Here is a 27,705-nt window from a genome sequence, read left to right as displayed (position 1 = left end):
AGTCTGAGGGATGAGACTTCTGATGGGGGAAGCTCCGAGGTGGCGGGATGAACTGCTTGAAGGTGGCAGGACCCTGAGCCTCCAGGCACAGGATCACCTTAGTCACTCACTGCCCAGCCAGGTGTGCAGAGCTTCCACTCTGCTAAGCCATTCTGAGAATGGAGATGCTTGGATGCCATAGCTGGAGCCTTAGTTGGTGGGGGCGGGCAACCCCACGGGCAGTGCAGTGCACGTGAGCCTTGGCTAATCAGCCCCTCCTGTATCGGGCAGCTTAGTAGCAGATAAAAGGTCACTGGTGTTGGCCGCTGCTGTGGTGTGTTCCATTATCATATTTCCCATTTATTCCGACTGCTCTTATTAGGATGGTGTAGCAGGACCCTGCTCTAGGAACAGGGTTTGTGCTGCGCCACCCCTGGGCCAGAGAGGAGCTTCACTGCAAACTCCTTTCTGTCTAGTCCTTGGGCTTTTCAGCGTGGGCCTCTGGCGAGTGAGCTGCCCTTGACCTCGGTCGCCACAACGCATGGATGCACCCCTCAGCCCATCAGCTGAGACTCAAATTCGACCTGACAGCGTGATTCATTCCCTGGGATGGAGCTGGGAGGCAGAGCCCCCGCGGGGGAGTGTGCAGGAGCGTTGTCAGTCCACATTAGCCCAGGCCCTTCTCACGAGCTGCGCCCTTTCAGCTTGGCCCAACTAATGCAGTGGTCTGGGGGCCGGGGTGGGGGGAGTGGGAGGGGCTCTGAGTAGCCTTGTCCTATCCCCAGGGGCCCGGTCTTGGCTGTGATCCCTCAGGACCATGTTTGATGAGGGTCGTTGAGGCAGGGCTGGCCCGAGGGAGTGGGGGCTCTTTCATCTGCACCACAGGAGCTGAAAATGGGGCTCCCTAGGGAGTAGTGGCTCCGCCCCCTCTCTCATCCTTTCAGGGAGGTTTGGCCCTGGCAGCTGGAACCCTGGCTGCTCCTCACCTTCTAGTCTGTGATCAGAGTCTCTGCCGCTGACTCCTTCATTCATTATCAGGACCGCCATGAGAGGCTGCTACCGCAGCGGATCACCCCAGAAATTGCACTGAGCCTACTTCAGTTTCGTATTCACCATCAGGAGCTGGTCGCAAGGATAGGGGGCAGCAGGGGTAGGGGCGGCTGGACCCTTCCCTTTGTACCTCGAGAAGCCAGATTAATGGGGGGGAGGGGTTCTTCATCTTGAAGACTCCCAACCAGAAGCTGTTCGCTGCCTCCAGTTTCCGTCCAGTAGGACCCAGAACTAGAAGTCCCACAGCAGTGCTCAGATGCCAAGGCCCAAAGGGACACTGTGCCCATCCACCCACTCTAGGAGCTGGTAGATGGCCCCACCTAGCTGCATTGGGGGGTGGGCAGACAGTAACTGTCCTGGACAAGGAAGGCAGGTGTCTGTTTGCACCTGCTAGGATGAAGGCTGGGCTGGGGGCTGAGCTGGGGATGGGAATGGGGGTAGTGCCTCCCTGTGCAGCCGACAGAAGGAGTTTGGTCTCTGTGACACATACCCTGCCACACTGGGCTGTTGTTTTTCCTTTGGGGCAGTGCCAGGGATTCTGCCCAGTGCATCCCCAGCCCCATATTCCCCCAGCAGGTGGGTTCCTGGTACTGGGCGCAGCAGTGTGTAAGCTGGACAAGTATGGAGTTCCTGGGGGAGTTGACATTCTGGAAGGGAGAGACAAAAAAATCAGAAAAACAAATCACTTTACCTGGCGAGAAAACTTACATCCAATAAGTACAGCAATATTTTGGTTTTAGGGTTTTGTTTTTTGTGGTTTTGCGGCCATACTTGGCGGTGCTCCGGGATTACCCCTGGCTCTACACTCAGAAATTACTCCTAGTGGTCCTCAGGGAAACATATAGGATGCTGAGGACCAAACTTGGGTCAGCCGCATGCATGCAAGACAAGCACCCTATCCACTGTGCTATTCCTCTGGCCCCGAAATTAGAGTAATGGGTCTATGATCTGGATGGTTTGCAAGTAACAGAAAACCCCAGTTGTGCTGGCTTAACGCAGCAGGAAGTGTATGGGTTCCCCAACTCCAGGTTTCTTGGAACTGCCTTCTGAGCCAATATGGCTACGAAACTGGAGTGTTTGGGACCCCAGTGCATTATGCCACAGCTGTGCCCCATGGATGGCCACCAACCCACTTTTGTGTCCAGTAGATTGTAGGGCCAGTGGGACTGGGGGCAGAGGGGTGCTGAGCAGATATGCAAATGCAGACACCCCCTATCTACTTTTCACTGGGTTTCCTCTAGTGACCCGTGACCTTTTGCATAGACAAGTCTCACAGAAAAGAATCCTGCTGCTTTCTGGATCTTTGGAACTGTTCTAATTTCCTAAAGGACACTTGGGAACACGTTCCTGCTGAAAACTTTGGAAAATGCTTGTTTTCCTGGTTCCTGGCTGTGCCGCATGCTGTGGTCACGCGGGAGCTTTCAGAGGCCTGAAGACCTGCACCCCGCCCCAGGCCAGCTGATCTGGATCTCAGAGGCTAGGACCTGGGGTGTTTTTTCAAAGCTCCCAGATGTTCTCAGGGTGTGGCCGAGGGTGAGGACTGTTAATTCAGTGTGTCCTTGGGTGAACTTTGATTTTATAAAGCTTGTATTGTTTTCTTTCTATTTTTTTCTTTTTCAGTTTGATTTTTGGGTCCCACCCAGCAATGCTCAGGGCTTACTCCTAGTTCCACAATCAGGAATCACTCTAGGTAGGCTCAGGGAACACGGTGGGGTTCCGGGGATCGAACCCGGGTCAGCTGCATGCGAAGCCAGCACCCTCCCTGCTATACTATCATTCCACCCGTAAGTATTTTGTATTTTTTTTACACACCCTTTTCTTGGTTTTTAAAATTCTGGTTTCAGTGCTGCTCTGTATACAGTTTGATTTCTATTTTTCTTCTTCTGTTCTTTTTCACACCCAGCAGTACTAAGGGATCCAGCTCTGACAGGCTTTAGGGACCAGATGATGTGTCAGGAGTCGAATCTGGTGTGACCATGTGCAAGACAAGTGCCATACCCCTGGACTATCACTCCTGTCCCTATAGTTTGACTTTTTACATTAAGCATTTTGTTTAAGTTGAGTGAATGTTGCTTACTTTCATCCCTGTTTTGGTTTTTAAAGAAATCTTGGAGCCAGAGCAGCGGGTAGGACCAGAACAGCGGGTAGGGCATTTGCCTTGCATGTGGCTGACCTGGGTTCAATCCTCAGCATTCCATGTGGGCCCCCGAGCCACCACTAGGAGTTACTTCTGAGTGCAGAGCCGGGACTAACCCCTGAGCAACGCAATGTGACCCCAAAAAAAATTTTTTTTTTAATCTTTAAGGGGACCTGTGACTAGAAGACGCTGGAATTGTGAAGTCAAGTCACAGGTCTCAGGGTCAGTCCATTATCTGCTTCCTTTCTTGTTGTTGCTCAGGCAGCCATCAAGTCAGACTTTGGAAACTAGTTTCCCAAATAACACTTTGTTCAAAATAAAGCGAAAGGAGAACTCTGAAGTACAACTTTTATTCCTAAGGATCAGTTTGGAGGGGCAGACTTGTCTTCCATTTGGGCAGCTTTTGTATTCGGAATCCATCAGTGGGGTTAGATGAGCCCAGACGCGACCGCCTGTTGCCACTGCCTGGGCTCATTGATGCGCTGAGTCCGCACGTTCTTCTGTTGCTTTTTTCTCATCCTTTGCTTCATCTCATCCTTTGTTTCTGCGTCGGTCGGTTTCCTGTCAGTTACCGTCAGGACCCGTGTGGAGGCCAGAGGTTAAAACAGGGTCCCGGCCTCCACTTCTACCCTGAGTGTAGCCAAGGCATTTAACTCCCCTTACCTCGGTTTTCCCCATCCATAAATGAGGGGGACACTACTCCCTACCTTGTTAGTTACTGGGATTTAATGCAGAGTCACAGTCTCGGGAACAGTACCCACACCCACAGAGATCCCGTCATGGCTGCAGGTACCCGAGGTGCCCTGCATCTCGCACCTTGCCGGGCCATAAGCTTTCCATTGCCTTTCTCACTCACCTCCAAGCTATCCTGAATTCTAAGGCACATCTCTGGTCTGAGAGGTTTGGAAAAGGATTATGCAGCTGTTTAGAGAAAGCATTTAGCATCATGATGAGCACATGCTAAATGCTCTCTAAATGTTGACCATTTATCTTTATTATTGTTATTATTTAAAGTGTATTGCTCACCAGTCTTACTCATCATGGAAACACAAATGAAAACCCCCAAGACACACCTGCTCTGGTGGACTACCAAGAAAATATGGGTGGGGACGGGTCTGAGGGGGACCCCCCGGGGCCTGTGAGGACTGAGCCTTCCCTGAAAGGAGGGACTGTGGGAGGCACAGTGCAGAGGTGGGACCTGTTTGGTCTGACTCACGCAGAGCGAGTCCATCGCAGGCCTGTGGGGGATCCAGATCACGGGCCTGCCCTGGTACCTGGTCCCAGGAGATGGGGGGAGGGGCGTGTGTGCTGTGTCCTAATGGCTTTTTGAAGAAAGTGGAGCTGATGGATCATCTGAACAGACAGCGTGGTGCGGGGGGCTGGAGATGGTGACAGACGGGCTGAGGTAGTGGCCAGACCCCAGGTGGACAGTACGGCCGCAGAGCTGCAGGCTTGAGAGCAGAGTTTGCACAGAGAAGGAGCAAGGAGAGACGCCATGTGTGGACAAGGGCTGGGACACTGGGCAGGAGCAGAAAGGGGAAACCCCAGCCAGGAGACCTGCTTTCAAACCCGGGACAGGTGCTAGAGAAGAGGAAAGCCAGTGGGGACCAGCAAGGGTGCCATGGGACCAAGCATGGACCCAGAAATCACCCTGGATCCCGAGACAGGAGAAAGGCAGGACTGGGAACAGGTTCACGAAAGGTGTAGGACTTTATTGTTTTCGGTTTTTCAGAGCAAAGTTACAGAAAACTCAGTCATAAAGTACAGAGTTCCCACAAGTCCCCGCCCCTCCCTCAGAGCTCCTTGCAACTAAGCACCTGGTTCTGCCTCCATGGATTAGACACGCGCCTACCATTGTGTCGTCTCAGACAGTTTGATGGTCCTGAGGCTCCCCCATGCCACACCTCGCCCTCGTCCTCCCACACCCCCCAACAACTTCTGATAGTGGGCCTGGGGACAGGATCGCGTTCGTCTACCTGCATGGGGTGAAGGTGCCACACCTCACACTCTGTTGCTGTGTCTCTGGCTCTTGGGTCAGGCCCCACATAAGTGTCTGCACACAAAATTTCCATGAAAGTCTCCATGGACTGGGGAAGGATTCTGACTGGAATGGGACCTTGCAACCAGAGACCAGCTTGGGGATGGGGTGAGGGGGGTGTCCAAAACATGCCCTGTGGGCCTGACTTCTCTCCCCAGTGAAGCTTTCCCTCCTGACCCCCCAGAGGGTACTGGGAAAGGAAATCATCACCAGTGCAATCTGGACATCCCAGTGCCCCTCAGACTCTCCACTGACCAAGTGCCTGTGGGCAGGGCTGAGATGGCTTCCCCATCTGTGAAATGGGATAATAGGAGTATTGACCTTACAGAGCTGAGGTCAGGAGGCAGTGAGCTAATGCTGTCTGCGTGGGGCGTGGTTCATAGGCTGTTCATAGGAGCTTGTTCATAGGAGCTGCTGTTCCGCATAGTAAGGCCTGCTTCTTAGGCTGACTTCAGGACCCTCACCAAAGAGGGGTGGATACCCGATCATCACTCAGATAACTGGAGAGTTGAAAGGTGAAAGAAGTATCTTGAGGAGATTGGGGGCATTGTATGGGGGTCCTTGGCTTGCATGTGGCCCACCACAGGAAGAGATCCCTGAACAACACAAAGGCAGGCGTAGAACTTGAGCAAAGAACTGAGTGTGGTGCAACCACTCCCTCTCCCCCTTTTCCAAAAAATACCAAAATATGCCTTGAGAGATAGCAGGCAGAGTTGAGAGGCCTGGCCAGCATGGGTGCACGGGGCTGCTGTTTCTGTCGGAGCGGAGCCGCGTGCCCCTGGCAGCGGGAGGGAACATCGTGATGGGCCCGGTAAGCTTCCTTCCCACAGACCTGCAAAGGCAGGAAAGAGAACAGGACTGCCATCCGGTCTCATCTGCTTCATGAACTCCTCTGTCACCTTCAGGACTAGATGGTCTCCCTCTTACGTCCCCCCAAAAGCATGTTCCCAGCTGCTCCTGGCCAGAGTCTGGGTCAGGGTGCCTGCCTGCCCCCCTCCCCCAGAAGTCCCCCACAGTGCCTGTCAGCCTCTGCTCTGAGATTGAAAGGCGCTTCCTGTAAGGAAAAAGGTGGCTGGTTCCAGGCACAGGGAGCAGCTTGTCACCAGCCTCGACCACAGTGATGCCCATAGAACAGGTCACAGTTATGCTGACTCCTGGAAGAGGCTCTGGGCTCACGGTTGCCCCTCTGAGAAGAGACCCCAGCCTGCCTTCCAACACGCACGCACGCACACACACACACACATGCACACACACACACACACACGCACACACAAAAAAGTCCCAGAGCTCCCAGTAGCCCTCTCCCTCCCCGTTTCCCTAGTTCAATGCTCTCAGTTCCCCTTGCTGGGTCTGGGTGGGGAGGGGAGTTTCCAGAGTGTCTTTGTCTCCTTAGCACCACCCAGGAGGGGCCGCCTTTATGGGTGTGTGGGTGGCACCCTGCCCCAGCCCTGCATGAAGGCCCAGATGAGTGTGCCTGGGAATGATGTCCAATTCCTGGGCTGTCAGAAGGTCCAGATGCCCTGAGCAGCTCCCCAATCCTGTGCCCTGCTAGGTGCTAGGTAGGTGGAAATTTTGCTCTTGGTTCCCTGGGCAGGCCCAGAGCTGCCCACTCCCACGTCAAGGTGGGCGCTCACCCCCTGGGGCGCCCCCACCTCCTTGTCACTGAACTGCAAATTTTACCTGCAACTTCTCAGCTGCGTGCCCGGAGGTGGGAAGGTGCTTGGGAAGCTTCCACTATGCTCTGTCCTTGCTGCTCAGCCTGTGGAACTGACTCACTGGTGTTGTAGGAGGTAGATGCTCTCCACTTTCACCCAGGAGCAGTCCCTGGGCTCTGAAAACTCACCTTATTGCCTAAGCCACATGGCAAGGAAGTGAGGAAGGCCGACCTGGAGCCTTGGTTGGCCTTCGTTGGCTATGGTTCCTACCTGCTTCACCTGCACACACACACACCCTTCACTACACTTACCATCCTCACTTTATTGCCTTGTCTCTACACCCATTAGCGTATAAGTGCCTCTAGGATAATGCAGATGATTATGTCTGGCCTGTTGTTGTATCCTCAGCCTCTGGAAAGTACCTGGCTCACAGGAGCTACTCAGTAAATGTGGCCCGTGAACTAATCGAAATTGCCTATGGAGATGTGGAGAGACCAGCTCACTCCTCATTGGTGTGGAGCATGTCAGATAATGCTCTGGAGACAGACCCACCATTTCTTAAAAGCTAAATATGCGACCTGGAATTGCATTCTTGGGCGTTTATCCCAGAGACGAAAGACTGTTTCCCCAAAAATCTATATCCCATGTTCAGAACAGCTTTTATTCCTCCTAGCCCTATACTTGAAACAGCCCAGCCGCCTTCAGCAGATGAGTGGTTACCCTGGTACAGACAGCCCCACTGTAGCATGACTCAGCCGTCCAAGAGAACAAACTATCCATAAGTTCACCCACATGCATGAGCCCACAAGAATCATCCTGAGAGCCCATCCTTGTGGCCCAGGTGGTGTAAATCCTCTGATAGTGTGATTTTGGAACGGCCCATAGGTGGGTGAGGGGGAACTCTTAGCAGGTTTGTATGACCGTAAGAGACAACATAGTTGAGGTGGGGGTCTCAATAAAAAAAGAACCATGGAACCATTTTCTCCTTTCTATACTAGTGGTTTGGCAGCTTGTGATGACGTTCTTAGGCCCCAACATACTTGGGTTGATGTGATTGGTCCGTTTGATCACGTGCCCCTCACCAGGCCAAACAGATTCCCTGGGGAGGTGGGGCTTGGGCTGAGTGGGGCGTGGCTCCAGCAGACAGCAACAGCTACACTAATACGCTGGTGGGGCTGAAGCGTGATTTTCCTTTGAACCAGCGAACTGGCCTGTATCCTGTTTCTGCCTTCCCGCAAGTGAGCCCACAAACGGGAAGGAGAGGCTGGCTCCCACAGTCTACTTGGCTGTCGGTGGAAACAACCGTGTGTCACTGGATTGGGTTTTTGTTTTTTGTTTTTTTTTTTTCATTTGGGTTTTGAAAGGGCCACACCCAGTAGTGTGGCTCTTCCTGGCTCCGTGCTCAGGGAACACTCCTGGTAGAGCCTGGGACCACATAGGATGCTAGAGATTGAACCTGAGTCAGCCACATGTAAGGCAAGTGCCTTAACCCGCTGTATAGTTTACTTGTTTTTCTTCTTCATCTTTTCTCCCCACTCCTTCCCCACCCCCAGACTGAAGTGTCTATGATGTGTCTTCACAAATTCTGTGTTGAGGTGTGAGGACAGCGTCCACCTCCAGGAATGACTTGGAAGTGCCGTCTCCCATTCTCTGTTCTCCCTTCCACCAGCCAACCTGGTCCGCCCTGCAGATCGCTCCCACTGCCACCCTGTGCTCCCCCAGCCTCCTCTGCCCTACTCTCTCCCCAGCTTGCTGTTAACACTGCTTCCTTGTGTGAGCCAGGCCCAGCAGTGGGATCTTGGGGTGTTTTATTTGCCTTGTGGTGTCAGGGATTGAACCCCAGGACCTCATGTGAAATACCAATATACTTGGGCTGATCTTTGTCCCCAGCCCGGGCTCTCCAGTTTCAGTGCTCCATCGCCAGCCTGGTGGGCTGAGTGTTGCTTCAGGCCGCTTCCTCCACTGCCACTCAACTTGGATTCCATGAGAGCCTGGTGAGAGGTGGAAGTGGAAGAGCAGATTCTGCAGTGGGGTGTCCCAGCGTCTAGTCTCCTGACCCTGCTGTCTGACCTGGGAAGTTATATAACTTCACTCCCCAGGCTTCTGAGTTTGAACAGAAAGGGAATCTTAATAGCTAAACCCTATAATGTTTCGAGGCTTTATTCTCTTTTCTCCAAGAATTTGTGTGTGTGTGTGTGTGTGTGTGTGTGTGCGCGTGCGCGCACATGTGCTTTATAGGGTCCAGGCACTGCAGAGCTGGGGAATCTTGGCTTTTTTTTTATAATCTTTGGCGCTCATGGTGCCACCAGGGCCATGCCTGGAGGTACCAGTGGACGGAACTGTGTCAGGGCCTGGCACATGTTAGGTATGAGCTCTACCTCCCTGGCTCCCTCCCTGGGCCTCCCTCCTCTTTCAGTTCCCATCGGCTTATCTCCATGTGGAGACATTTCTGACCTGCCTGGGAATCCTCCTTGGAAATGAAGAGTGTTGATAAAGTGACACCGGCAGAAAGACAGATCAGACCTAGGTATTTCCTGCTTCTCACATCTGGATGTGGTGCTAAATGTATTTCCATGTATGTGGTTTTATTCTGAATACTTTAAATATGGAGCTAGAGAGATAGCGCAGGCAGTAAGGTGCTTGCCTGCACGCGGCTGACCCAGGTTCGATCCCTGGCACCTCATATTGTCCCACTCCATCCAGGAGTGATGCCTGAACGCAGAACCAGGAGTAACCCCTGAGGATTGTCGGGTGTTATCCAAAAGCCCCCCCCCACACACACACATGATCTATGGGGGCCAGAGATAGCTCAGTAGACTGAATGCATGCTTCGTGTGCAGGTTTGATCCCTAGTGCCATATCGTCCTCTGAGCACTGCCAGGAGCAACTCCTGAGCATGAAGCCAGGAGTTGCCCCAGGGCACCAGCAAGAGTGGCCCCCCCAAAAAACAGAAAAGCAAATAAACATGCCATGTGAATTGTCAAAAATATAAACATTATAAAAGTATATGTGGGGCCAGAGCAATAGTACAGCAGGGATGTTGTTTGCCTTGCACAAGGTCGACCCAGGTTTGATCCTCGATGTCCCATATGGTCCCCAGAGCACCACCAAGAGTTATTTCTGAGTGCAGAGCCAGAAATAAACCCTGAGCAATTCCTGGTGTGGCCACAAAACAAAAGTAATGAAAGCTGAAAGTCTTGCCTCTCGATTGCCTGCGCCGGGCCCCTAATCTTACTTCTCAGAGATGAAATATCAGTAAGCGGCGTGTCTGCCATATGGTGAAGACTGTGGATTCTGGAGCCTGGGCTCAGCTCCCGGTTCCAGCACTTGCTGACTGGGCGGCCGCTGGCTTGGTTTGTTGCTGCTGTCTCAACAAAATACTGGGTGGTTCAGACAACAGGAGAAATAAGTCTTCCCTGGATCTAAAGACTGGAGTGGCAGGAGGCTGCCCCCTGGCTGCCTGTCTGCATGCCCGTCCTTAGGATCACATGTTCTCAGCATCTCTGCTTTTCCTTCTTCTCTCCTGGGAAGAACAGCTGACAGACTGGATTAGCGCTGCTGCCACACCCCCACCCCCTTTTCCCCAGTTATTTTAATTGAATTATGCCCTTTTGGGGGGAGGGAGTGACTACACCCAGTAGTGCTCAGAGATTACACCTAGTTCTGTGCTTGGGAGTCATTCTTGGTGGTGCTCAGGGGAGCAGGCAGTGCCAGTGCCTAGGTCCCCTAGGCTTCCTGCTTGCAAAGCGCATGCTCAAACCGTTGGGCTATCTCTCTGCCCTCAGATTGTGCCATTAAAAAGATGTTAGAGGCAGGAGAGGGGTTGGGGTCACACCTGGCAGTACTCAGGGTTTACTCCTGGCTTTGTGCTCATAGATCACTCTTGGCAGTGCTGAGATGGAGGGGACCATATGTGGTACCAGGAATCAAATCTGAATCAGCATTGTTCAAGGCAAGCGCCTTCATTGTCTCTCCAGCTTCAGAGTGTGCCTTTAAGGGCAGCTTCTTCCACCATCTCATATTCTGAGGGGCTGCTTGGGGCTTCAACTTGTGACTGCCATTTGGTGCCTCAGTTTCCTGTTTTTGTAAAAGGGAGACAGTTACTGTAAGTACCCTTAAAGGATTTTCATCAGATCATGTAGAAAGTGCTAGAAGCTTATAAACATTACATCATGACATTACATCATGTGGGTGGATACTCACATCTCTACCATTTACCAGACTTTTTCCTGTGATACTAGAGGAATCTGGACATTTGGCGGGGGCAGGGTCTCCTAAGCAGTACCCGGGGGTCTCCCAATTATGCACTCCAGCCCTTTGAGCTATCTCCCTGGTCCCCGACTACCTAAATGTGGTATGATAAACCTCCCACCATAGCTCTGTCATTTATCAATGTCCCCTGGGCATTCTGCCCTGTCAGTGTTTTAGACCTGCCCTTATTCTTTCTAAATGGCTGTGGGAAGTAGGGAGCGTAATGTGACTCTATCGAAATGATTTAATTGGTTTTTTTAATGAGAGACTTTTAGGCTGCCTTTGTTTCCTTCTGTCCTGGGCATTGGGGAGCCTCAAACAGGAAGCTTTGGGTTCCTGGGCCGGAGCTTCTTTGGGAATCCCCTCTGTAAGGTTTGATCTTACTCCCTGCCAGAATGCCTCAGGGCTGACTTCCTGCCCCTGCAGACACACACAGGGATTAGGGGCCTGTTTCCCCTTGTGACAGACTGCAGTGGTCCCTGCTGGGTGCTGACACATTGGCTAGGTGTGGTAATGACATTCGTACAGTGAATGGGCCCAGTGGCACATCTCTGAGCATCCCACCCCCACCCTAACCCTCCGTCCTGGGGTCTCTCCCAACAGCATGGGAAATGTCCAACCCTCACAGAGGTAGGAAACCTCAAGAGCCCCTGCCAGTGCGTAACTGTCATGGATTCCGGCTCGAGCCCCAGTGCCCCCTGCCTTTGGAAGTTCTGTTGGGCTCTGACACACAGAATCCACATGTGTGGCATCAGCATCGGTTTAGGCTGTTTGCCACCTTCCATTCCATCCATCACACCATGGACCCCTTTCACCCGACTCAGCCCCCCTCTTCTCCTTTTCCTTTCTGTAATCACCCTTTTGTTCTTACAGTCCAGAACTCCCCAAATTTAAACCGCCTTTCAGGGAGAAAACATGAACCATAAAACACACTCGGCATCTCCTGAAAATCTGCCTTTCCTCAACAAAGAGAAGGCCGCCCCCCCCAGTTATGCCTAAGGCTATGGCACCCCCTGGTTTGGGATTGTTCCAATGCCTACTCCCAGGGTACCTCCCACTCTGAGAAACACTGTGTCTGTGTTTTTGTTGATTTCGTTGTTGTTGTTCATTAGTTTTGTGTATCACCCACAGAGGAGTGATACTGTGTTGTATCTGTCTTTGTCCATCTGACCGTCTCCCTAAGCCTGCCGACAGACGCTTAGTTCTTTCCAGGTCTTAGCAACTGTGTGTGCTGCTACAGCCATTGTGGGGTGTGAAGGTCCCAAGCCACGTGCATTCCCTGGCCTATAAACCCTGTGGCCACATTGTCCAGAGACATGAAGGCGTGGAGGATATCTGTATTCAGTGACTGACCTTTGGTTGATGTCACGTTTTCCGTTTTCCAATTGTATCTTCATCCTTGAGGCTCCAGTGATCCTAAAACATAGGCAAGACAGCTGTGCCTGTGAGGAAAAAGAGTCAGCTCAATGGTACTATGTGGCCACCGGAGGTGGGGACCTGGAGAAGGAGTGCCAGGGATCAAACTCAGGGCTTCACACACACCAAGCAGGAATTCTCTTACTAAGTCACATCCCTGCCCCCACTCTTATTTCTTTTTTTTTTTAATGTAGGAGTATTACTATGTATTCAGCCATTGATGAGGCTGATTGAATTAGACATGAACTCCACCTTACTTTTTTGTTTTTTTCCCTTTTTTTAAAATTTATTGAATCACCATGAGAGCAGTTACAAAACTTTCAGGTTTAAGTCTCGGTCACACAATGATGAAACACCCACCTCTTCACCAGTGCCCATTTTCTACCACCAAAAACCCCAGTATACCCCCCATCCCACACCCTCCCCCTCCCTGTTGCCCCCACTCTATTTCAAACCCAGAAGAATCAGCCCAGAATTCGAGTGCTATAGGGACAGGGACACGGCAGGGAATCCCATCAGCATTGGGGGTCCATCAGGGAAGCTGATCCCCACTTCATAGGTGAGAGGAACAGGAAGCTAATGGCCTGCACAAGGGGGCAAGCTGGGTGATAGTCACTGTTGTCAGAGACCCCAGGCCCTCAATCTCCAGAGAAACTTGAGCTGCTCCTTGAGTGTCACCAGCCAACATTACAGGCATGTGTCTGGTCTCAGCTTCCTGGGAGACGCCTCCCTGGAAAGTGCAGGGCTGTGGCCCGGAGATTCTTTGCTGGAGGAATTCTCCCCAGGCGTTCCCCCTGCTGGTCCCCATGACCATGTGAATGCCTTTGGGGGACCCTCAGTGCCAGCAGACAGTGACCCCATGGGACTGGAACAGCCAGTGCCTGGGCTCAGGGTGTCACCAGAGCCCAGGAGTGTCACGGCACAGAGCAGGCAGCTCCAAGGCTTGGTGCTGATGGGGTGGCGTGTGCTGTGCACCTGAGTGGAGGTGAGTGGGAGGAGTACCAGAAACACAGGTGGTTCCCACCAGGAAGTTAATGATCGAGGCTTGTAGGAGGACAGGGATGGGGCTAGTCCGCCTTTCCCAGGTCTACCTATAAAGCAGACCTTTGTTCGAAGTGTTTTCTTTTTTTGTTTCTTTGTTTGGGAGCATCACTGATGCTCAGAACTTACTACTGGCTCTGCACTAGGACACTCCTGGCAGGCATGGGGACCATTTGGGATGCTCGGAATTGAACCCAGCTCAGCTGCATGCAAGGCAAATGTCCTGCCCACTGTACTATCACTCTGATCCTGAAGTGTTTCATTTCATTCATTGTGCCGTGGGCACCCGCTTAGCCCATCTCTGGGAAGAGAAGGACTGAGCACTGTCTAGGAATCCTCAGCACCGCCCTCTGCGGGAGGAACTTCTGAGCATTTCATGAGATGGAGGGATAGCCAGGTGTGCCCATCCCTCCTCTCCAAAAGAAAAAGAATGCCCATGATCCACCAGCAGCCCGGGAGGGACTCAAACCCAGGAAGGTTAGTTGAGAACCTGCTCGTCTCTGCTGCTGTGCGTGGGGTGAGAGTGAGCACTTGCTTATATGCACCTTGCGTCATTCTTTCCACCTCTGATGGGGACTCGCGGAGACAGAGACCACTCCAGGTAGACATTTGGCAGGCAGAGACTGGAAAGGGCTGTGAAAGGGGCCGATTTGGTGGCATCTGATCGTGCCCCGGGGCACCCCACCAGATTGCATGCTAAGTTGTGTGTGTGAGGGGCCAGCGTGGGCAGGCCACATGTCCTCTGACCCCTGTCCAGCCCTCTGGGAGGCAGCTTTCCCTCCTGACTGGCTCTCGGGTCCTGGTGCCCATGCTCCGAAATTGTCTGCCATCTCCGTAGGACAGTGTGCTGATGGTACCAGGCACGGGGACATTTCTTAGTGAAGCTAGCATGGATTGCTGCCTGGGAGTTCACATTTAGGTGTTGGGGACAAGCAAAGCCAGTGTCCATCCTTTCTTGCCTGTGTTATGCTGGTTTCCAGGTATTTCCTAGCTCAGCTGGGAGTCTAAGTAACAAAGATCTGTGTGCTGAAGCTTAGCAGCTCCACAGGTCCAGGCCCCAAGTCCATGCTTCGGAAGCATCCTGGTCTTTCCTCATGGTGGCAAAATGGCTGCAATGGGCATCACTTCTTCTTTCTGGCATGAGGCAGAATACAGGGATCCAGGCAGGGTCGTGATCCTTCTGTCTGGAAGCAACCCCCTACACCCACCCTTCATGCACACTTCTCAGCTGGGAAAGTTGGTGTGCCTTTTTTCAGTCTGGAGACAGGTCAGGGGGAGAGAAGGGTTTGCAGTGCTTGTGGGGAGGTGAGTGAGTGTTTGCTTTGGCTCACTTCCTGAAGTGAGTTTTGCTTCCACTCCAGCCTGGCCTAACCTCGGGGGTGAGGGCATTTGTCTTGTTTATTCAGACCCCAGGCAGAAGAGCCTTTGAGGTTAAATGCAGGGACTGATGAGAGAGTACAGCAGGCAGGGCATTTACCTTGCACTTGTCGGACCTGGGTTTGATCCCTGACACCACACATGGTCTCCCCGCCCTGCCTGGAGTGATTTCTGAGCATTACCAGGTGTGGCTCCAAAACACAATAACAAAAACAACAACAATAAAGCTGGGACCATGGGATCTGCCTGCAGGATTTGAACCTGGCTTTGCCAAGTACCCTTCTTCTTCCTTCTGTGCCCCAGTTTCCCCATGTGTAAAGTGGGGCTGTGGAACACTGTTCAAGAAGGGAGACATCCATGACATTGGCAACTATCGCCCGATCTGCCTATTGTCTGTCATCTACAAGTTGTTCACTCGAGTCATCCTAAATAGGATTGGCAGAACACTAGATGAAGGACAACCATGTGAGCAAGCAGGGTTCCGCAAAGGATTCAGCACCATCGACCATATCCACACGATAACCAAGCTCACTGAGGTTTCTCGGGAGTTCAAGATGCCGCTCTATTTAACGTTCATTGATTTAAAGAAGGCCTTTGATTCTGTTGAGACGGAAGCGGTCATTGAAGCCCTAGCCAACCAGGGCATTCAAGCCCAATACATCAGGATCCTCCGTGAGCTGTATTGCGGATTCACTACCAGGATCTCACCATTCTACAAAGAAGTGATCGTTGATGTCAAGAGAGGGGTGCGGCAGGGTGATACCATTTCACCGAAACTCTGCAGTGCCACCCTCGAGAACATCATGCGACGACTGGAATGGGAAGGAATGGGAGTGAAGATAGATGGTCGGCAATTACACCACCTCCGCTTTGCTGATGGCATTGTTTTAATAACACCAAACATCAGCCAAGCGGCACAAATGCTGGCCGACTTTGACCGTGAGTGTGGAAAGGTAGGACTAAGCTGAATCTTACGAAGACAATGTTTATGAGAAACAGCCTCGTTCCTGATGCCCCATTCGCTCTCAACGGAACGACCATCTCCGAATGCAACAGCTATGTGTACCTAGGTCGAGAAGTCAACATGACAAATGACCTGGCACCCGAGCTGCGCAGGAGGAAGAGAGTGGCTTGGAACGCCTTCAAGAACGTCGAAGAAATAGCTAAGAGGACGAAGAACCTCCGACTCTGTGCACATCTCTTTGATTCCACTGTTCTTCCTGCATTAACATATGCCTCAGAGACCTGGGCCCTACGCAAACAGGATGAGAACGCTATTCAGGTCTCCCAAAGAAGAATAGAAAGAGCTATGCTTGGAATATCACGTTTCACTCAAATGAGAGAAAAAATCTGGAGTTCCGACATCCATCAACGATCAAGAATCAGGGACGCTGTCTCATTTGCCAAGGTGTCAAAAATCAGATGGGCTGGTCACGTAATGAGATTTAAAGATGACCGCTGGACTAGAGCTGTTACTGACTGGATTCCACGGGATGTCAAAAGACCACGTGGCCACCCACCTACCAGATGGTCAGACTTCTTTGTGAAGATCATGAACGATCGGTTTGAGGCTCTTCATGTTCCCAGAGCGAACAGATGCCATTGGGCTACACTAGCATGCGACAGGGACAAATGGCGACGTTACTGGCGCCCGCTCGAGCAAATCGACGACTAACGGGAAGTTAAGTGATTAAGTGAAAGTGGGGCTGTGGAACAGGCCAGGCGAGTGAAGTCACATCAAGTGCTTCCAGCAAGGCTCAGCGCAGAGTAGGCCCACACATGTGTTAGGAGCCTGGGATGCCATCCCCAGGCTCTGAAGGGGCCTGACCTCAGCATCTGGACCCCAGGGCCCTGGGCATGCACACAAGCCTCACAACGTCAGTGCCCTGTCACTGTCAGAGCAGGATGGAGAGGGAGGTGGGCAGGGGAGGCCCAGAGAGGTCATCACCTGGGATCAGGTGGGAAGCAGGCTTGGAGAAGAGGAAGAAAGTGCTGGAAGGAAATGTAGGGCAGAGCTCATGCCCCAGGCAGGCAGCTTGAATGGGTATAGGGCTGTCCGGGCAGATCTGGATGACTGGGAAAGAGAGTGGGTAGGATTGGCCAGCAGGGGACACTGTGTGAGACTGAGCAGCCCCATGGCCCCAGCCTCCAGGAGCTCTTTCCACTTCTCCCCCCAATAGAGATGCTTCTGGGCTGTGCCCCTGCCAGGAAGGACTTGCATGTGCCTCCCACCCCGTGACTGGCTTTGCTTTCGTTTTTTGGCCATTGGTTTTTGGTTTGAAGGCCCACAGCCAGAGACTGACTTTTGCTTGGAGCACTGCTGGGTTTCCTTACGGCCACCCTGAGTCCAGCCACACTGCTCATTTCTAGTCTCCTGTCTGCTGCTGGCCTGACCCATGTGGGGCAGAGCGGAGGCGATGAAGCGCCACCCGTGACCGGTTCTGGCAGAGCACATTGTGTCCGCCCGGTGCCCATGTCAGAGCATGCCCGGCAGCACCTGTCCCGAGTCAGGTTGTCTCCACTCTGCTCTCTGCTCCTTCAGTGCAAGCTCTGGGCCAGGCGACTCCTGCCCTGCGGGAGACTATCCCGGCCGCCTCGAGGATACCACCATTCTTGGGGCTCATTGACCAGGTGGCTTCTTCTGAACCTGCCAAGGCAGTCTGCTCCAGATTTCTATACAGAGGGCTCTCAGCCCCTTCTGTGACTCTGAGCCCCTCGTCTCCCACCCCCTCATTCCGTGGCTTGTTTTTCCTTTCTCAAGTCACCACTTAGATGCTGCCTCCTCCGTGAAGCTCCCCTTGACCACCTACTCTGCAGTGTGCCCTTTTCTTCCTCTTGCTTTCTAACAGCGTATATCTCACTCATGAACATCTCTCCCTTTAGCCGAGAGGGATCCACAGATCATTGCTTTCTTACGGAGTTATAAGACTCAGGAAATGCTCATTGTGTGAATGGCAGTTAAGGGGAGTGTGGGGCTTTCATGTTATTTTGAAAATATTTTACTAGCAGGTAATTTGAAGAATGTATTGGAAAGTAAATATTTAGAACACATTTTTAAATGTCACAGATAGTCCCAGCATTAAAATATCATTCTTAGAATGGCAGTTAATGTTTTAGAGTATTGCTCCTAGTCTTTCTGCTGTAAACGCACCTGGGCACATATATTTAGGTAGAGGATTAAAGGAGCTTCAATCGTGTAGTTATATGTGCATAAATAGTTTTTATCATAAGGATATTGTGATTGTTGTTGGACATTGAGAAAACACTGTTTTCTTTTTTCCTGTTTGTGCAGGGAGGGGTGTAGGAGGCACCCGGCGGTGCTTAGGGCTTACTCCTGGCTCTGGCTCAGGGATCACGCCTGGGCTCGGGGTATGGTGCTAGGGATCAAACCCCAGTCAATGGCGTGCAAGGCAAGCCCCTGCCCACTGTCCTAGTTCTCAGGCCTGGTTCTGTTTTCCTTTTCTTTATGACCAATTCCAGGAATTTTTGCTCATTGTCTGTTTCCTTGGGACCCATTCCCAGAAGTCGCACCACTGGTTCAGAGGGTAAGAACATTCCACGAGTTCTCGACAGGTTGCCGCCAGAAAAGTTTCAGTAGCTGTGGGCAGTGGAAAGTCTGCTGTCCTGAGAGCAAGGGGCTGTTGGCCCAGAGTCCTGGCTTCTCTGTCTCCCAGAGAGCCGCCACTAGAGATTTCCTTCCAGCGCAGTGCCTCTTGTGGCTTGCGGCCCTGGCCAGGCGTTCCATCTGCGTGTTCAGGGTATGATGGTTGATCCCAATGTCATGTAAACAGAGCCGGAGACCCCTCCCTACACCAGTCTAAGACCAGAGGCCCTCTAGAATCTGCAGTGTCCAGGGTGGTACCTGGAGCCCAGGTGGGTCCCCGTTTCTGCCCTCAGTCCCTGGAGACCATGACTCTCTTTCTGCCTCCTCTGGGGCAGGAGGACAGGTTCCCGAGGCTGCCCGGATGTTTGTGCTCAGGCAGAGTGGCCCTGCCACTTCTGGGGGAGAAAGTGGATTCCAAGCCTGGGAGCAAGAGTGTAGGGGACCTTGCAGGCCCCAGTGTCCACCTATGTGTCCACCCTGTGTGTCTTCAGCGATGGTCTTCAGAGAGAAGCGAGTGAAACCTCAGTGGCTGGGTTTACTGAAAAGAAACACCCAGGCAGCCTCACTTTGGAAAAGAATTCAAACCATGCAAAAGGCACTTGAAGGCTTTGTGATTGTGAAACCAAGCCCGGAGGCCCACGGGTGGCTGAGCAAACAGTTGCAGGGGAAGTGCTCCTGTGAACCCCCTCGCCAGGTCAAGATCGCGAGCCTCAGTCATGAATGACGGTAAATCACAGTGCCAGGATCAGAGAGTAGGAGCCTCACCAGCTCCCGGTGTCTCTCCCCACACCGCAGGGCCTGCTCCCTGCCCACGGGCACGGCCTTGGCAACCGCAGCTCAGGCCTCCTGAAAGTTTGGTCGCATTTATGAGCAGCTTTAACTAGCATCTCCCAGTCGGCCTATTCCCAAACTTTCAACTCTCGACCATAAAACTGAAGAACCATAAACTGCATGTTGTTCCCGAGTGGTGACAGAGAGCTGTGCCCAGCTGTGATGTCAGCCCTTCGCGGGTGGTCTGGCTCCCATCAACAGGCACACACACATGCATTCCTGACTTCCACCCTTGTGCGTTTCAATTTGATGAGCCTTTACGAAAAATAGCCCGACCCCAACACGTATGCGCCGAGAGCTTTCCTAAGAGAGCCGATGGCGATGGCGGAGCCTCCCTTCAGGGCCTCCCGCTTAAGTCCCACTGCAGGCTAGTGATGTCGGGAGGCTTGGGGATTCAGGGACTGGTCCCATACATCATACCATATGCCGTCTCCACTCTGCCTGGGGTCACATCCCCCTGCCATCTTAGATCTTTCCTCTGCATTGATCTTGGGGGGGGGGGGGAACAGGTGGAGCTTTGGGGAGTGTTTTCCTCATAAAAGGGGGTTGCGCTTCTGCATTGCTACCTGTGGCATGGTCCATAGCGGGTAGGGGAATGACGCTAAGCTGGTCCCATGCTAGAAGCAGCCAGTTGCCTCACGAAATTTAACTCCAGGATCCAGGTCATCACTCCAGGCCCCAACCATGCCACACCAGCCAATGATCCCTTAGGTCACACTCTGTGGTGCTCAGGGTCCTGGCTATGTGCTCAGGGATCACTTGCAGGGCTCAGGGATGCCTGGGACCAACCGCATGCATGGCAAGTGCCTTACCCACTGTATGGGCCCCTTGGGATATTTTCTTAGCTCCTCCATCCCCTGTCCAAGCTGAAAATCTGGCAGGGAGCTGAGGGACCAGGCAGAAATTGTCTGGCCTAAGACACATCCTCTGTGGTGAGTTGACAAAGGCTGGTGACTCAGGGCCCAGAAATGGGGGTAGGACTCTGCCTGTCTGTGTGCGCACACCAGCACGACACACACAGAGGGGGACCGTGCAAGGTGGCACAGTTTCATGGGTGGTGGGATAGAGTGCAGCTGGCGGGCAGGCTTGGTGGTCAGCTGGCTGGTTGCCTGCTTGCTTTTGTTTCCTTTTGGTCTTGACTGTGTTTATGGACGTTCTGGGGAGGCCCCCCTGACCCTCCTGCTTTGCATCTGGGACTTGGCCCCTCGCCCAGCCCTCCCCAGCCCCGGGAATTGCAGTCTGGCTTCTGGAGTAAGGATGCAGAGCCGCCTGTGGTCTGTCTTCTGGGGTGCATCCTGGCCAGTTCATGAGGGATGTGCCCACCCTCTGTCCCCAGACAGGGCATCTGGCTGCAGAGCGGGCACTTTCTCCATGACATTGCCCCAGGAGCGGGTGGTGGTGACTGTCCCTGCTGTTTGGACAGAACAGGCCAGCACCACCCACCTCTGCCTCTCCCTTCCCTGATGCTCTCAGGAGACCCTGGAGGAGCAGGGGTGGGCCTGCAGTTGAGGCTGGTTCTTTTTGTTGTTGTTTTGTTTTGTCTGTTTGGTTTTTTTTTTGGGGGGGGTCACACCTGGGTGATGCGCAGGGGTTACTTCTGGGTCTGCACTCAGGAATTATTCCTGGTGGTGCTCAGGGGACCATATGGGATGCTGGGAATTGAACCCAGGCAAGGCAAATGCCCTACCCACTGTGCTGTCACTCCAGCCCTTGAGGCTGGTTCTTGTCAACGGGAGTAGGCCTCCAGCCTGGCTTCCCCACACCTGCAGCTTTGGCCTGAGGAGCACCCTGCAGACCAGGTCACCCCAAACCTTCCCGTCTTGTGACCTGAACAGGCTCTGGTCCTCTCAAAACTTCATGTCCCCTTGGAATTGGAGTGATGGTACAGCACGTGGGCACCACGTGTCCAACCCAGGTTTGATCCCTGACACCCCATACTCCTCCCCCCACCCCCGGCCCACCAGGACTAATCCCTGAACTTCACCAGATGTGGCCCAAAAGCCAAAAAAAGAAGGAAAAGAGCTTCATGTCCCCATTTTGAAACCTTGGAAGAAGTAATGAGGGCACCCCTGCGAGGTGAGGTTCCTCAGAGCCCCTGAGTTCTGTTTTGTGGTCAGGGCTCTGCACCCTGTGACCAGGTCCTGAACCATCAGGAACCATCAGGAACGTTTGGGGACTTGGGTGACGCCTGCCGGCCGCTGGCGAGGCCCACCTGTATGTGCTCGGCTCCCCACCCGTCGCCCCAGGACCTCCTCTTCCCCCACCCCAGAACCGTCCTCAGGGGAAGGGAGGACACAAAGCTCCGAACACACCCCGGCTTGGGCCCCCCCCCAGAACAGGATGGGAAGAATAGTTCTTTGACAGATGTTCTTTGACAAGGATTCCCTGGCTCTGTTTAATCAAGATTGGCAAATATTGATTCACTCTCCCGGCCCAACAGATGTGATCTTAGCAGGTTTCAGGGGCAATTAGGCGGGATTACAGGCTGCACGCTGACGAAGCCCTGGCTCCTGAGGGAGACGGGGTCTGGCTGTTGGTGGGAGCCTTGCAGGGAGACAGGCAAAGTATTTAACTACCTGCCAGGGTCACCACAGATTGCAGGCCTGGGCTTCAGCACGGGGCCAGCCCAACATGACGCGCCGGGGCTCCCTTACTGCTCCTCGGAAGTCCCTCTCCCACCACAGAGGCCCGCAAGGCCTCCCCTGCCCCACGGGCCCCCTCCACAAGCCTGGCCACAGCGCCTGGGTGGGCTAGTGTGTAGGCCTAGCCAAGGATGTATCCTTCAGATCTGCATTTTGGGGGTTTGTTTATTGGGTTTTTATTTGTTTGGGGGGGACACTCGGCATTGCTTGGGGGTACCTCTAGGCTCTATGCTTAGGAGTGCAGTACTCAGGGGGACTCTCTGGGGATGTCGTGTATCAAACCCAGGTTAGCCATATGCAAGGTAAGCACCCTACCCACTGTGCTATCTCCAGTCCAGATCTGCCATTTTGGAGTCTCTTTGATGAGCCTTTGGAATCAGGCTGTTCCCAGAATGGGAACAAGAGACTTAGGGCAGTGTGCTTTGACCGGCCCTCCACCCCGCCCCATAGGGACTTCCCTATCCCTGGCGCTGAGCCCCACTGAGAAGGAGGGGCTCGCCTCGCTCTCCCAGGACTCAAAAGTGACCAGTGCTTACGTTTGTACGCCGCAGCATGCCGGGGGCAGCCTTGGTCTCTGGGCATCCCCGAGAGATCAGCCCATTATTGTTTCCATTCTACAGGTGGATAGAGTACGGCTGGAGAGGCTGTGCACCCCCCAGGCTTACTTACGTAAGTGGCCAAGTGAGGAAATGAACCAGGTTTGTCTTCTGGCCACTGTGTGACAGCCGTCACAACTGGAAAGATCTCCCAGCTCTGGTAAAAGTAATAAGCAGCAATCAGTGGCTGAATAAATAGCAGTACTCCTACATAAAAATTAAAAAAAAAAAAAGGTAAGAAGCAGCCAGGAAGGTTTCCACCCAATTGCTGGGGGGGAGAAAAACCAGTTCAGCTCTGTATATTAGCTTTTAGTCTGTGTCACTTCAGCTGTACCTGCTCGCAAGCTAGAAACCAGACAGAGGGGACACATAGGTGAGTTGTCGCCCTGTCTCCCTGGGGACCGTGTGGACACAGCTGGGCTGCCCCTTTCTTCCCTGACTGTGTCCTCCTGTGTCCAGGTGATAGTGGACTCTTGACTCAGACCCCCCAGCCCAGCTGTGGCTCCTCACAGAAGGGGAGGGCCACGTGCCTCTCTGCTCCCGTTGGGCAGACTCAGGCGCATGTTGGCAGTTAAGGTAACGTCTGTCCTGCTGCCGCCAGAATCGAGGTGCTGGGATCTTCCACTGAGCCTTTGACTGCTCCCAAGTGCCCGTGTCCCCCCATGGTGCCACCCTGCTGTGGTATGGTTGCCAGGGCAGAAAAGGGATTGCTCTATTAAAAGAGAAGAGCAGGACCCAGAGCAATAGTACAGCAGGGATGACACTTGCCTTGCACTCAGTTGACCCAGGTTGATCCCCAGCGTCCCATATGGCCCCCAAAGCCCTGCCAGAAGTGATTTTGGAGCACAGAGCCAGGAGTAAGTCCTGAGCAAAGCTTGGTGTGGCCCAGAAACCAAGTCACAGTGTAATCCCACTACTTAGCATCTGAGATGGGATTATCCTGTGGGACTGAATTTATAACCCACGGTGGGACCTGCGCTACGAGTCATGTGAGGATTGGGTCAAGTTGAAGACCACCCCCAGGTGTCTTTGGAGAGCTGGAGAAAGCACCCTCGACCAGGAGCCGGAGCCAGGCTCAGGCCATGGTCAAGGCTCAGGGTGGGGGGCATGGGGGAGAAGCAGAGCACAGCAGGTAGAGCGTCTGTCTTGCATGCGGCTGACCCAGGTTCGATCCCTGGCATCCCATGTGGTTCCCCAAACACCACCAGGAGTAATCCCTGAGCATCGCCCAGTATGACCCAGAAACCCCCAAAAAAATTTTAAAGGCTCTCAGGGGTTCTACTCTCCATCTCTCTGGTGAAATTGCTGAGTTCAAAGCATTCTGTTCCCTGGGCAAGGAAAGGCAGAGCAGGGAGCGAAGGGAGAATGCTGGGCTCCCGGCAGGACTCTCCAGTTCTGTCCTTTGGAGTGGGCTGTGAGGAGAGCTGTGGTGGCATTTGAATCCCAGCGCCCACCTGACCTGCTGTGTGACCTTGGCCTTATCAGGTTGAAGTCCTTTGTGAGCTAATCCCATCACATGCCTAGGGCCCTGCGCCGGACCCCTTAGGGGAAGCTGGGTGACAGTCCTACACTCCATCACTGGCTGCCCCATGACCCTGACCTCGCCCTCACCCACTCCTGTGCCCGGGACGTGCCTTCACACCCGGCCCTCTATGCATCTTAGAGCTGCCCACGGTCTGAGGAGGACAGAAGAGTCTGGGGGCTTAAAAGTCCAGTGGCCCTGAGAGCTTTCAAAAGGAATGAATAAGGGGCTGGAGCGAGAGTACAGTGGGGAGGGCACTTGCCTTGCAAACAGTCAACCCAGATTCAATCCCTGGCACCTTATATGGTTCCCTGAGCACTGCCAGATGTGGCCCAAGAACAAACAAACAAAAAATAAATAAATAAATGAATGAATTTGATTTGATTGGTGCCAGGAATCGAAGCCAGGGCCTCACATGTACCAAGCATATGAGCTACATCCCTGACCTTAATGGATCTCAAGTAATCAGTGTTTGGACACTGGACTAATGACAAGCTGGGATCCTCCAGCCGCCGAACCTGCACAGGCCCCCAGGCTGAGCTATGCTTCCCGAGCAGGGGAGAGTCGGTGCTGAGTCAGGCCCTGCACGCAGGAGGCTGGGGTCAGTCTCCACCACCATGTGATCCCCGGAGCAACACCACCAGTAGTGTTCAAGAGCGCAGAGCCAGAAGTAAGACCTGAGCACCTTCAGGTACAGGCCCCCAAACACAAAGTAGCACGAGAAAAATGGAACAAGCAGAAAGGCCACATGAGCTGTAAGAGCAGCAGTGACTGGGGGTAGGTGCGGTTATTCCCGAGTACAGACTGAGGTATGGTTTCGAGATCAGTACTCACCCAAGCACCTTACACTCGGGATCCGGGCTGCCTGGCCCTCATCGTGGGGCTCTTCATCATGATGATTTCAGAAGGACAAGCCTGACAGAGGCAGCTGGGATGGGACCAGCATGCATCAGTCCCTACATCCCAGGGGCTGTGGGTGTCACAGGAGGCAGGAGGGAGGCAGGAGCCCCGTGTATCTGTTCTTCCAGCCCAGATGCTCAGGACTGCGTGGGCTGCAACACATCACCTAGCCTGGGCTCCATACTCAGGCTGGCACAGCCAGCCCCCTTGAGCACCGGGGGAGGCCTGTCTCCCCCGCCCCCCCCCCAAAAAAAAAAACAAGAACATCTGTGTGTTTCCAAAATGGGAACAGAATGGACCGGGGTTTTCTTGACCCAGCTGGAAATAAACTGCCGGCAGCAAAGCCCATCTGTCAGGGTGCCTGGGCACACACACCAGGGTCACGAACATGGCCTCAGGCAAATGGTCTGGGCTGAGCCAGTGCAAAACTGAGCTGCCATAGCCCGGGCACCCCAGTTCGGGGTGCAGAGTGAGGTGCCATGCCCTGGCAGACGCAGTAAGCACCCGCCGCCTCCCCTACTCACAGACTTACCTGGCCGCCCTCATTGAGGTTTTTCCACTCATCTTCCTGAGACACATTAACTGACTAGAAGCACATGAAAATGGCCTCATCTACGCAGAGACAGAGGTGGGCAGTGAGGAGGGGGCATTCGGAGCCTTTAAATCTTGGGGATACATCAATAGCTCATGTTCTCATGAAGGGGGTGTGCAGGAATTAGAGAAATAAGTGCATGTATTTGTAAGCACTAGGATGAAGAGTATAGGACCAGAGCGAATACTGCGGGTAGGGCATTTGCGTTGTGCAGACTGACCCAGTTTGATCCCCAGTACTCCATAGGGTTCCCTGAGTCCCACCAGGAGTAATTTCTGAGCACAGAGCCAGGAGAAACCCCTGGGCATCGCCAGATGTGGTCCCCCACCAAAGGGGGAATAAAAATGTTGGGAGGTTTGAGGGTGGCGAGGGATAGAGTTGCCCGTCACCTCCCCTGAAACTCATTTTTGAGGGATGCAGGGAGAGGGGTTGTTTAAGACTTTCCCCCATCTTTTCTTGTTTTTCAAATTGGAAGTCTCCGCACACAGTTCCAAATTGAAGGCTTCTTTTGAGAAATTGGATGAAGTGCCCTTCCCGTTCCAGTGTGGTGGAGCTCATCTGCCTTTCTGAAGGCATCTTCAGTCCCACGCCCACCTCCCCTCAGCCCTCCACTTCACAAGACCCCCCCCCCCAAACCCATGCCCACCTCCCCTCATCCCTGCCCTTCACAGACCCACCAGAACTGCGCCCACAACCCTTTAATCTACCTGTGGGTCTTTCCACTTTCAACCCTTTCTCCACTCCGTCCCGTGTGCCCCCTGCAGGAATGCGCCAGTACTCATGGGGACCCCTGGAGAGGGGGGCCCAGGAGAGGAGCACACTCTTGTTCCCCAGCCCTTTCTCCTTCCTCTGGTTCTCACTTTCACAGAGGCTGCACCTCATCTCACATGCACTTCACCGATCTGCTTCATGCCTCCCTCGGTCTCAAGCTCACTCCATTCCCCAGGACACAAGTTAGGAAAAGTTCCTGCATGCATGTGTGCGAATACTCTCCTCATGCACATGTGCCGTATACACGCTCCCATACACATGTATGTACACACATCTGCAGTACACTTGTGCGTGTGTGCCCTCTCCACCAAAAACACTTGAGTCCCAGACCGGAGTAGTTGTCCTGCGCCAATTCCCAGGGGAGGGAAAATTCTTGGCCCCAACCCAGCCCGCGACTGTCCTGACCAGAGCCATTCCAGTGCAGGAGGAAGGGGACACAGCTGCTGGGGCAGCCAGTGGGGTGTGCCCTGGACCACGTCCCACTCTTGCCCCTTTCTCCCCAGCGAAGGGTTTCATCCTCCAACAGTAAAAGGTACTGATGGAGGGAGACGATCCCATGAACCGCATGTCTTCCCAGGGCCTGCACCTCCCAAGCAAAATGACATGGCAGGAAGGATAGGCAGCGTCTGTCCAGGCACCGCTCTGAAGCCTGGGAGCCCCTGTGAACAAGACAGGCTCCACTGCTCTTCTGGACCCGTGAAACTGGTCATGGGGACAGATCAGATGGATAATGGACAAAATACGGGTCCTAGCAGGTCCCAGACAAAACCAGAGAGTAGGGTGGGTTCTGCCCACACAAAGGGGAGTCGGGGAAGGCTGCTGGCCTGGTGGAAAGTCCAGGCAGACCCCCAGATGTCCGGGTGGGGGTTGGGGTGTCAGGGGAACAAAGATGAAGGCACAGGATCTTAGTTGGGGTAGAAGACATCAGGGAGACCCACACAAGAGCCAGGGCCCGGGGGGGGGGGGGGGGGGTTGCGGCAGAAGGAATTTCAATTTTGTTGGGGTGCAGCAGGAAGTTACTGGGGAGACCTTAGCAAAGAAGAGGCAGGAGCAGACGAGTTTGTGGCATGTCTCAGCCACACCGCTTTCTAGAAGGTTCCTCCCCATGCCCGTTGATGCCCGCCACACCCCCCCACACACACACTCCTCAGGCTGGTGGCTGAGCGGTCTCCATGCATGGAAGCCGTAGCGCTGGGGGCATGTTTAGCAGTAGTGCAGGGGGTGGGCTCCACAGGGCCAGTGAGCCCACTCCTGCCACAGGAGCATGAAGGTAAAGCTGGGGGCGCAGGCCGTGAAAGACATG

General features: G+C 53.6%; 1 protein-coding gene across 1 annotated transcript in view; it reads left to right on the top strand.

Moving 5' to 3' along the window:
* The window catches only part of SIPA1L3 (signal induced proliferation associated 1 like 3), a 122,247-nt gene that overhangs the window by 25,529 nt on the left and 69,013 nt on the right, over positions 1–27,705 (top strand). The gene's annotated exons all lie outside the window — the stretch shown is intronic.

This window comes from Sorex fumeus, unplaced genomic scaffold, assembly GCF_029834395.1.
Source record: "Sorex fumeus unplaced genomic scaffold, SorFum_2.1 ptg000122l, whole genome shotgun sequence".
Classification (NCBI taxonomy): Eukaryota; Metazoa; Chordata; class Mammalia; order Eulipotyphla; family Soricidae; genus Sorex; species Sorex fumeus.
Note: the sequence above shows the minus strand (reverse complement) of the source record. Positions and strands in the feature narration are given on the sequence as shown.